General features: G+C 43.1%; 1 long non-coding RNA gene across 2 annotated transcripts; it reads right to left on the bottom strand.

Annotated features, from left to right (window-relative positions):
- Nucleotides 1-1,826: 1,826 nt before the first annotated feature.
- LOC126377292 (uncharacterized) lies at nucleotides 1,827-9,191 on the bottom strand. Of its 2 annotated transcripts, none has more exons than XR_007567834.1 (3): nucleotides 9,141-9,191; nucleotides 3,100-3,219; nucleotides 1,827-2,106 (listed from the first exon to the last, which is right to left on the bottom strand). It is a non-coding gene; the product is annotated as an uncharacterized LOC126377292 (long non-coding RNA). The 2 variants fall into 2 exon arrangements; XR_007567833.1 differs by lacking the exon at nucleotides 9,141-9,191 and adding an exon at nucleotides 4,085-4,135.
- Between the last annotated feature and the right edge of the window lie 1,056 nt (nucleotides 9,192-10,247).

Genomic DNA, 10,247 nt, shown 5'->3' with positions numbered 1-10,247 from the left:
TTATCGCCCGTGAAAAAAAAAAAACAAAATGGCCGAAAACAAGATGGCCGCCATATAAATTTTTGTTTTTCCAGAAAATGTCTCGGGTGTAAAAAATATGTATAGGGGTGTGATCAGAACGTCATCTTGGAAAACTGCTCCGCATCAGGGAGTCCCCCTACGGCCTGGCAAAACTATAGCACCTAGAACTTTTTTGATTTCACGAGACCTATTTTAGTCTTGGTCAAATTCTATCGCGGTAAAAAAATGGCGGTAAAACAAAACACGCGCGCAGCTTGCTGCGAGCGAACCACGCGACATCTAGTATATATATATACATATATATATATATTGTATATAGTGTGTATTTTTATAAACCAATATAGAAAGTATATAATATGTTTATATATTTATGAAATATGTATTATATTATAATTTATTTAAATGTGGTTTGTAGGTTTAGGTTAATATTGTGTCTTATATTAGTATAAGTAATAAGTAATTTCTAAATAATTTGTACGCGTATGTATGTCTATCTATATACGAGTAATATTATACGTTGAAAGTCTCTCTTGCCACGTAGGTCAGCTGGAAGAAATCTCCTTGTTTAGAGATAAGCTTGCCTGTACTATCTGTTTTCTTTGTATGTTTCTTGTGTCTGTTTCATTGTGTACAAATAAATAAATAAATAAATAAATAACACACAAAAACAGCATAGCATAACGCTTGTATCATATTACATAGTATTATACCCCCTCTCCTCGCCAGCTATGGTTAACTCCCATGTAATAGGGGGTAAGCCTATTGCCATTACACATTCAACACAAATCGCGGAACTCGTTCACAAACACCTCTCCCTTACATCTTCACGGCTAATCATCGATTAGTGTTGGCATGTGAGCAGTTAACACCAATACTTGTCGATCACATAACCATTGAGGCCACCATTTATAAGTACTTAAATATAATTATGTAGAACTGGTGTTACACTTTTCAATACCTACGTGGCCAAGATTTTTTCTTTTTTGTGTTGTTATGTTATTCACATTTTATAAATTTGAAAATAACTCTACTTGTCTGGTAGTACTTGACGTAACGTAACTACGCATAATATAAATTTAACCTAATAATAAATCTTTATAATGATTACTTTGTAACCAAATCGTTATGATAGTATGCCTGAATGTGATTTATCCGAATAACCGAACACCGAATATTATTCGGCTTAACTATTGCCGAACCGTATATTCGGCTGAACTATCCGGCTTCGTGTTACGTGTAATCTCACGGAATAGAAGAAATAAGTTTTTTACCTCTTTCTTCTATTCCGTGGCAAACCCACAAAAATATCTGATTTTACTGAAACCAACCAACCAGCAGGGTCTGCGTGGCAAAGGGACCGCGCGCGGCTCGAATCATATCGAGGGTTTCGATGGACACAGCGAATGCTATCTACGAGTACGTAGATAGACGTCGTACGGCTATTGGTCGAAATCCTCGATATAATTCACCCGCGCGCCGCGCGGTTGCCATGCCGCGTTAGCTGAGGTAATTAACAAAATGTTTTTTTTATAAATCTAAAATTACTCTGCACAGAAACATGTTATTATGAGAGGTATTACTATTTACTGATGAAGTGAGTAATCGTTACATGAGCCATGTCAGGGGCCTTTGGCGGCTCAATAATAACCCTGACACCAGGGTTGATGAGGTTGGTATTCCACCTCACAACCCACACAATAAGAAGAAGAAGGGGTATTAAAACACCAATATTAATTAATAACTTTAATCTATAATTATGTATTTTTAAGTTCTTGTCTCACATATGTAGTGTATTTACCGAATATATCCGGCACCGACAAAGAATATTCGGCGCATCCCTAGTTTTTATTTATACTGTTATATTGATGTTTTTTTTATCCATAGTTCTCAATGCAAATCGCGAGGTGATGCTTCTTGTACGTCGTCGGGGTCGTCGACCGTTGACGTCATTAATATAGGGGCGATGTAATGTGTATGTACTTATTTAAGGTATATGGTTAATTTACTCGTCGTCCTCGTAGTGCGGGTAGATGGCAGCGCGGTGCGGCGCCTTGTACGGGGGCCGGGGCGTTTTCTTAGGTGTTACTATAAAAATAAACATAAGGTTATGACTATATCGCATTTGGAGTGGTCACAGGTACATCCAGCGCCAGATGAGTTTACCGAACTTGCTCTTAGACCAACTGAGTGGCGGGCTGTATCGCCGTCTATAATGCTCGAGCCAACTGAGTTTAGAAAAATAAAAGCTTTCTAAATATGAGCTCCTAATACCGATGGCGAATTCCTTTTCTTTTTGTATCTAGGGGGTCATCGGACTACGCCCTTACACCCCCCATTTTTTTGTAAATATTACATAGCGCCCAAACAGGGACATGAACCCTGGACCCTTGGATTTAGACATTTATAAATAAGATCTTCGTTTTGTCTAATTAATAACACATAATTTACAGTCCGTCGTTTGCGGAACGAATACTTTCAAACTTCCCTCACTACTGTCATACCCCGAATACTCCATATAAATATTATCTATCTTACCCTGTGCCACAAAAAGACCAAGGAGAGCATATTGGAACAAATTAAAGAGAAGGCGAACGTCGTGTCTTATATGGAAGTCAAACAATTGGCCTTTGATAGACAAGGATGGAGAATTGTTTTAAGTTTACGCGATTATTATCATAATTAAAACACATAATAACGGGTTCTTACCGCGTTTCAAGCAGGGATATCAGTCATCCCGTGATCATGGCACTTGCAACAGTGTCGAAATATCGGGAGTCTCATATCCCTGATTTAAACGCGGTAAGAACCCGTTATTATGTGTTTTAATAAGGATGGAGAATCATAATGCTACACCGACAAGAGCGTGGCTCTGAAATTAATGATGATGACCGTGTACCTAACCTAACGCATAAGTGCGAGTGAGACACAGTCCGCGCACGTTCCCCCTTACTCCATAGCAGCTTACAGCCAAGACCCAGAGGGGGTGAGGTAAATCTAGGTACGAATTAATACGGGGCGGAGAGTACTTTGTACTTTCTATACGTTGTATTATTCTTTATACTATGGTAGTGTACCAACCTTTAGGGGCTGTGGTGAGACTATTTCCTGCCGTCGAGTTGCCGGCAATGTCGGACGCCAGCTTCTTCATTTCACCATCATTTGTAACCTTAGTCTGAGCTGAACTTCGCGTCTCTTCCTCTGAAACGTTAAAGGTTTTCTATACTCATATGAGGATAAAAGTTGTTGAAGGTGTTAAAAGTTGTTGAGTGGTTGTTGAGATATTCGTTTTTATTGATTACAAAACATAAGTTAAGGACTCCTGAAATCAATACAAATGTAGGTAATATTGACCTTCAACAAGTTTATTTTTTATAATTATGTTAACGGCCTCCGTGGTCCAGTGGTTCAGCGTTCTGCTCACGATCCGGAGGTCCCGGGTTCGAATCCCGGTAGGGTCAAACCACTTTGTGATCCCTAGTTTGGTAAGGACATTGCAGGCTGATCGCCTGATTATCCAGAAGTAAGATGATCCGTGCTTCGGAAGGCACGTTAAGCCGTTGGTCCCGGTTACTACTTACTGATGTAAGTCGGTAATCGTTACTTGAGTCACCTCAATAATAACCCTGACACCAGGGTTGATGAGGTTGGTTATCCACCTCACAACCCACACGATAGAAGAAAAAGAAGATAATTATGTTTGAACTGGATGGAAAAGTGTCGGAAAAAATAATCATTGCTGAAACACGCGGCCAGTAGGCTCGTAGTGTGTCGAGAACCGGTATTCTCGGTACTCAGTCAGTACCTAGTATAGTACCGAGTACGTAGCTAGTAGATAGACTAACTAGATAGGAGCATTCACAAGACCGAGAGGAAGACCACCAATGAGATGGAAGGACGACATTGTGCGGCACGCAGGATATGGCTGGATGTCGGTAGCCCAGGACCGTCGGAAATGGAAAAACATGGAAGAGGCCTACGTCCAAAATTGGATATAAATTTAGGCTGATATAGATAGATAGATAGATAGACGTAGCTAGTACAAGCGTTGTAGTACAATACTCACGCGAGTGTGTCAGGTTGAGGAACTCCGTGCAGCGGTGCGTCACCTTGTACCCTGCCAACGGACAAACAGACACTCAATATAGAAGAACAGGTCTCAATTTTATTACCTATATCACACATGGAAAGGAAGAGGGGGCTTTGCCCAGCATTGGGATATTGTAGGCTAGATTAGATTAGATATCACACAGGAGCCGCCGTGGTTTAGAGATTAGAGCGTTGGGCTCACGACCCCATGAGCCCAACTGGAGGTCCGGGTTTGGTTCCCGATAGGGACATCGTCGAAATTACTTTGTGCGATTGCCCTTTGTTTGGCTAAGACATGCAGGCTAAGTCACCGAATTATCCGAAAAACCGATGTTTCCGTGCTTCGGACGACACGTGAAGCCGTTGGCCCGAGCTACTAGTCCAGTGGTGCCGCTCCACACTCCCGTACCTCCTTTTTTAATCGGTTAATATAATCTCATTTCATTTAGATGTATTATGCACTTACAAGGTACGTGCTCGAGCTGTTTGATGTCTTTGTCTGTAACAAACAACAAGTTGTGAGTACTGCAACAGAACTCAAGCGATATTAGGGATTCGCGTCCAAATAAAGAAGCCTAAAAGCTAAGCTAGTATATGCTTAGCTCGCTTAGCTGACGCAGTTTTCTTTTATCTGCTCACTTAAAACTTGCGCCAGCTATGTGAAGTAAGCTTAAACTAAATTAGCTTAACTCTTGGTTTGCAACCAGCTGAATCAAATCAAATACACTTTATTGCACGGAACTTGATTTTATCAATCAGACATAACACATTAATACAGTACAAATAAGTAGTCGTTATATGAGCCATGTCAGGGGCCATTGGCGGGTCTATAGTTACCCTGACAATAGGGTTAATGAGGTTGGTACTCCACCTCATAAGCCACACGATAGAAGAAGAATACAGTACAATGACACAAATCACATTTGATAACACTATGGTGCCGATAAGGAAGGAATGCTTAGTTATAATTACATTTCTATCACTTTCTTCCACGTATTGTTGGTGAAGGACAGTATTAGTTTAAATTAGGTTAAGTTTGTGTCTCCCTGAATAAGCTCCAATATCACACTACCACGCGTGACTGAAAGTGGTAAATATTTTAATAGATTTTTATTACAAATGACCGTTCTGTATCTGTACCCCACCCACACAATAGCGCAGAAAATTCCGTATTCGTAAATGGTTATGAAACTTTGGTTACCAATGTAACTGAAGGGCACTCACCGACCACAGCTCCCTCGGGTGGTGGCGCTCCTGTCGCCCCCGCCTTGGTCGCCCCCGCCTCGGTCGCCCCCGCCTCGGTCGCCCCCGCCTCAGACGCCCCCGCCTCGGACGCCCCCGTCATCCCGGTCGCCCCCGACCCCTCCAAGCTCTTCGCCGACTCCATTGTCCTATTGTGTGCTCCCACCGCCTGTAAGCACTGCCGTCACTTCGTCACCTTGAGTTGTACAAACCCACACATCGGAAAATTGGTAATGCCGACGGCAGTCCCCTATCACGTACCTCCGAAACGCATTTCTCTGGAATGTTTTCGTTCACCGCTGAGCATTTGATAATAATTATGATTCAAACGTGAATTCGGAAAACCCGTGGAGATGTTATCTTCTGTCGTCATTCATGTATAAACAGAGCCATAAATCATCATTCAACCGGCATTATCTGCTTGGCAGGACGAATTGGAAAGACTAACAGCTCTTACCTGGTACAAAATTTAAGAATAGGCCTGAGGGTGCCCAGTTGGACCCGAATCTCGCCTCAGGGTTGTCTGAAGGCATATTTCAAAGCATTAATCGACCAGTGGGCCGATAACGTTAAGCACTGCTAAATCAGTAGTATGGCCAGGTAGTTGCCATATATGTCCTCGTGTTTCTTTGTTTTGTATTGTATTGTAAAGTTAGGTACTCACAGCGGCCACCATCATGAACACGAGTCCTCGCATGACGACCACGGGGAGCACTCAGACTGCACTTGAGAAGCACTGCTGCGTGGAGCGCGCGTGTAAGACTGTCGCAACCGAGGTTGGCAGCTATACCGGCCACGAGCCGAATCAAACGCCATTTTATGATCCAGTCGTTTATTACTATATTTCGATTTACATTTATCTTAAGTGCTTTTACTAACACAGTTGGCTCGACCATTATAGACGGCGATACGGCTCACCACCTATCACGTTGGTCTAACAGAAAGTTCGGTGAGGTGTGAGTACTTAGTTCATCTCGAAGGAGGTCCTCTGACTACCCAAATTGGGATTGTCCTGAGCTTATGTTATGTGTTGTGTGTCTGCTACGTGCAGAGCCCGTGTAGCGGGCATGCACAGGCGGCGAAAGATACGCGTTGTGTATTTGGGCTATCCTTTTTTTTTGACGTGACTTATTTTAGTTTTGCCGCAGATGGCATTAACTACTAGGTCGGACTGAAGGCTCTCGGTACAACGTTTAAGACAACAGGCCTGAGGGTGCACAGTTGGGTGAGAACCTCGGCTCAGCGCGTCGTCTGAGAGGAAAAATATTTGAAAGAATTAATCGACCCTAGTGGGTCGATAGCGATAAGCGCTGATTGAGGGAAATCGTCGACCACGCCGACGGGGTCGGTATCGAGGTCCTGAAGTGTTTGGTGTCGCGAGCTGATTGGCCGCCTCTATGGCTAGAGTAGTTAGGTCGTCGGGATCGTATATTAAGTCCTTCGGATGCCGATACTTTTCAGTACCGTCCCTAAGCGGGATGTATTCGGAACCCGCAACTACCAGGGGATTTGGGTGGTGCAGAGCAGAATCGAAAAAACGTTTTGAATATGCAATGTACAAATTGTCGTAAAATTTATTATGTTATTTTTCAATTTCGGTGTGCTCGCCGACGGCGTGGGACACGGTCAATCTCTGTCGGTCTCTTGCTTCCTCCACATTCATCAATCATAATTATAAAATATATGTTTTTAATTCTTCTTCTTATCGTGTGGGTGTGAGGTGGGTTGTGAGGAATACCTCATCGACCCTGGTGTCAAGGTTGATTAAGCCGCCAAAGACCCCTGACATGTGTATGTTTTTAATTGTTAAATGTATATTAGATTTTATGCGAAATAATCTTATTATTAAATAATGCAGATTTATAATTATGCTATTATTTGAAGTTAACTTATAGTATTTAACGTGTGATTTTAAGTATAGACTCCTCACAGTGTCATCCGACTAAAAATAATCTTATTCAGTGTTTTTTTTGTAATGTTTGTTTTATTCGTCGTCCGCGAAATGCGGGTAGTCGGCCCCGTCGGGCGGGCCGCTCGTCGTGGGTGCCGTCGTGGGCGCAGTCGTGGGCGGCGTCGTAGGCGGCGTCGTAGGCGGCGTCGTAGGCGGCGTCGTAGACGGCGTCGTAGGCGGCGTCGTAGACGGCGTCGTAGGCGGCGTCGTAGACGGCGTCGTAGGCGGCGTCGTAGACGGCGTCGTAGGCGGCGTCGTAGGTGGCGTCTTGGGCGGCAGCGCCGTGGTTTTCTTAGTTGTTACTACAAAAATTAAAGAATAATACAAATCTTCTGGTCTCGTGTGGTTTGTGAAGTCAATAACGTCAGGGTTACTATTGCGCCGCTAAAGGCCCTAATAAGTAAATATTAGCCGGAAACGACTGCTTAACGCGCCCTCCGAAGCAGAGATCATCTTACTTTCGGACAATCGACTGATCACCCTACGGTTGGGTTGATGGGGTTGGTAATTCAGCTCACAATCCACACGATAGAAGAAGAAGAGCCTACGGTGTCCTAACCAAACTGGGGATCATAAAGGGATTTTTCTGATAAGTCCTCAGGTTTCGAACTCGGGACCTCTGAATTGTGATCCCAATGTACAACCACTGGACCACGAGGGCCGAACAAAAATATGAACTTTCATAAATAAGATCTTCGTTTCATCTAATTGATAACATAAATTTACTGTCCATCGTACCTATATGAAACGATTGATGAATGTGGAGGAAGCAAGAGAAGTAAGTCAGGATCGAAGCAGATGGAATTCCATAGTCCGTTTACCCCGGTGGGAAATAGTTGTGAGTTTATTTATGTACAGTCATGAGCAATATAATGTACCCACTTGAGGACTCAGTCGCACTAACACATTTGACATTTAGCGAGACTTACAGTTCAATTTTTCAAAAAAGTTAATGTGACATGGTACCAAAGTGTATACATATTAATGCTCGTGACCGTATGTACTATCCGTCGATAATGGAACGACACAGTCTTCTCTTATTAGTATACCACCCCACTAATGCTCCATACAAATATCTGTATCTTACCGTGTGCCGCCTCATGTGTAAGTGCGAGCGAGACACCGTCTGCGCGTTCTCCCGCTTACTCTTTAGTGGCTACGACTTACGGCCATTTGCGACTTTAGTAATACCCAGAGGGGGTGAGGTAAACCTAGCTACGAATTGGCGCGGGGCGGAGATTTACCGTTCCATCAGAAAAGAATAATACTCTTTATTCTGTGGTAATGTACCCACCTTTAGAGGCTTTGTTGGGTTTTTTCCTTGCCGTCGTGTTGCGGGCAGCGTTGGAGGTGACCTTCTTCCTTTTTTTTGTAACCTTGGTCTTAGCTGAACTTCGCGTCTGCTCCTCTGAAATGTTAAAGAGGTTAGGGTTTCATTCCCTATGAGGACTTAATATTATCGCTCTTCTCTTCTTCCAATCCTATCATCCTCATGGTCTTTTGAAATCTCTGTAGCTTGCTCCCTTGACATACCGAGAGTTTTTGATTCTCAGATTTTTGATTTTGATTCTCAGCTGGTAAATGCAAAGGGAGCGGCCTTTTGCGTTTTCCATGCGCACACCAGCTCAGAGCTCGAATACACTATATTCTTTTAAAAAATAATTCACCTTCAACAAGTTTAATTACGTTACACTCGATGAAATGGTGGCGGAAAAAATCATGTGGCAATGTCTGAAATCCACGCGGGTGGAAGGCTAGTGGAGTGTCGAGAACCGGTATTTTCGGTACTGAGTCAGTACCTAGTACGTAGCTAGTACAAGCGTAGAAGTACAACACTCACGCGAGTGTGTCAGGTTGAGGAACTCCGTGCAGCGGTGCGTCACCTTGTACCCTGCCAACGGACAAACAGACACTCAATATAGTATATAGAACAATAGTTCAAGATTGTTTTTTTTTTTTATTACTTATATCACACAGACAACCTCCGTAGTCCAGAGCTTTGAACGATATCACGCGATCTAACGCCCAACGCACAATAATCGTAATTATAAATTAATTATGACGTTGACAGCTACTCGTCGAACGGCGATTCCCGCTACGGCGAGTGTCTTTACGGTGAGTGGCTTGGCGTCGCGGATCAGTCTGTGTGACCATCTAAATGCGTGTGACTGTATGTCCACGCAATCATAATCATAATCACGCAGTTCATCCAACTTCCACCAGACACCAGGGTTGATGGGGTTGGTAATCGACCTCACAACACGGTAGAAGAAGATCCAACTTAGGAAATATCCATGTGTATTATGTACTCACAAGGCACGGGTCCGCCCCGTTCGACGTCTTTGTCTGTAAAAAGCAACAGTATGAGTACTGCAGCAAACCTCAGCGATGTCAGGTGTCTGCGTTCAAAGAAAGAAGCTTAACCAACATACATAACCATATTCAATTGCTTCGATCCCGACACACTTCTCTTGCTTCCTCCACATTCATCAATCGCTTCATACACGCACGCCGGTTCAGAGTAGATCGTACTTAACCTTGTCTAAGGACATCTCCAATTTGGTCAATGTAAGTCCTTCTAGGTCTTCCTCTGCCAGCCCTACCATCAACTTTCGCTTTAGAAGCTTTATATATTATTACTTATTTTTTAAGCTTAACCAAAATCTAAGTTAATTTAAGCTTTGCTTAGGTGACTCAGTTTGCAAAGTGCGTGCATAGTTCACAACTCACAACTTTCGTGTGCCATGCAAGCTAAGTTGAAACTAACTTAGCTTAGGTCTTGTTCTGCAACCAGCAGTGGTATTACCATAATAGCACACTACGGACACTTCATATAAATAACTTCGTTTTACACAGACACCACACATTGACATTATCATACACGCGCATCTGTGTGTGTGACGTCTGGCGCCATACGATTTAAGTCTATGTTCGAGGAGGGGTGAAG

Source organism: Pectinophora gossypiella, chromosome 22, assembly GCF_024362695.1.
Source record: "Pectinophora gossypiella chromosome 22, ilPecGoss1.1, whole genome shotgun sequence".
NCBI classification, from domain to species: Eukaryota; Metazoa; Arthropoda; class Insecta; order Lepidoptera; family Gelechiidae; genus Pectinophora; species Pectinophora gossypiella.
Note: the sequence above shows the minus strand (reverse complement) of the source record. Positions and strands in the feature narration are given on the sequence as shown.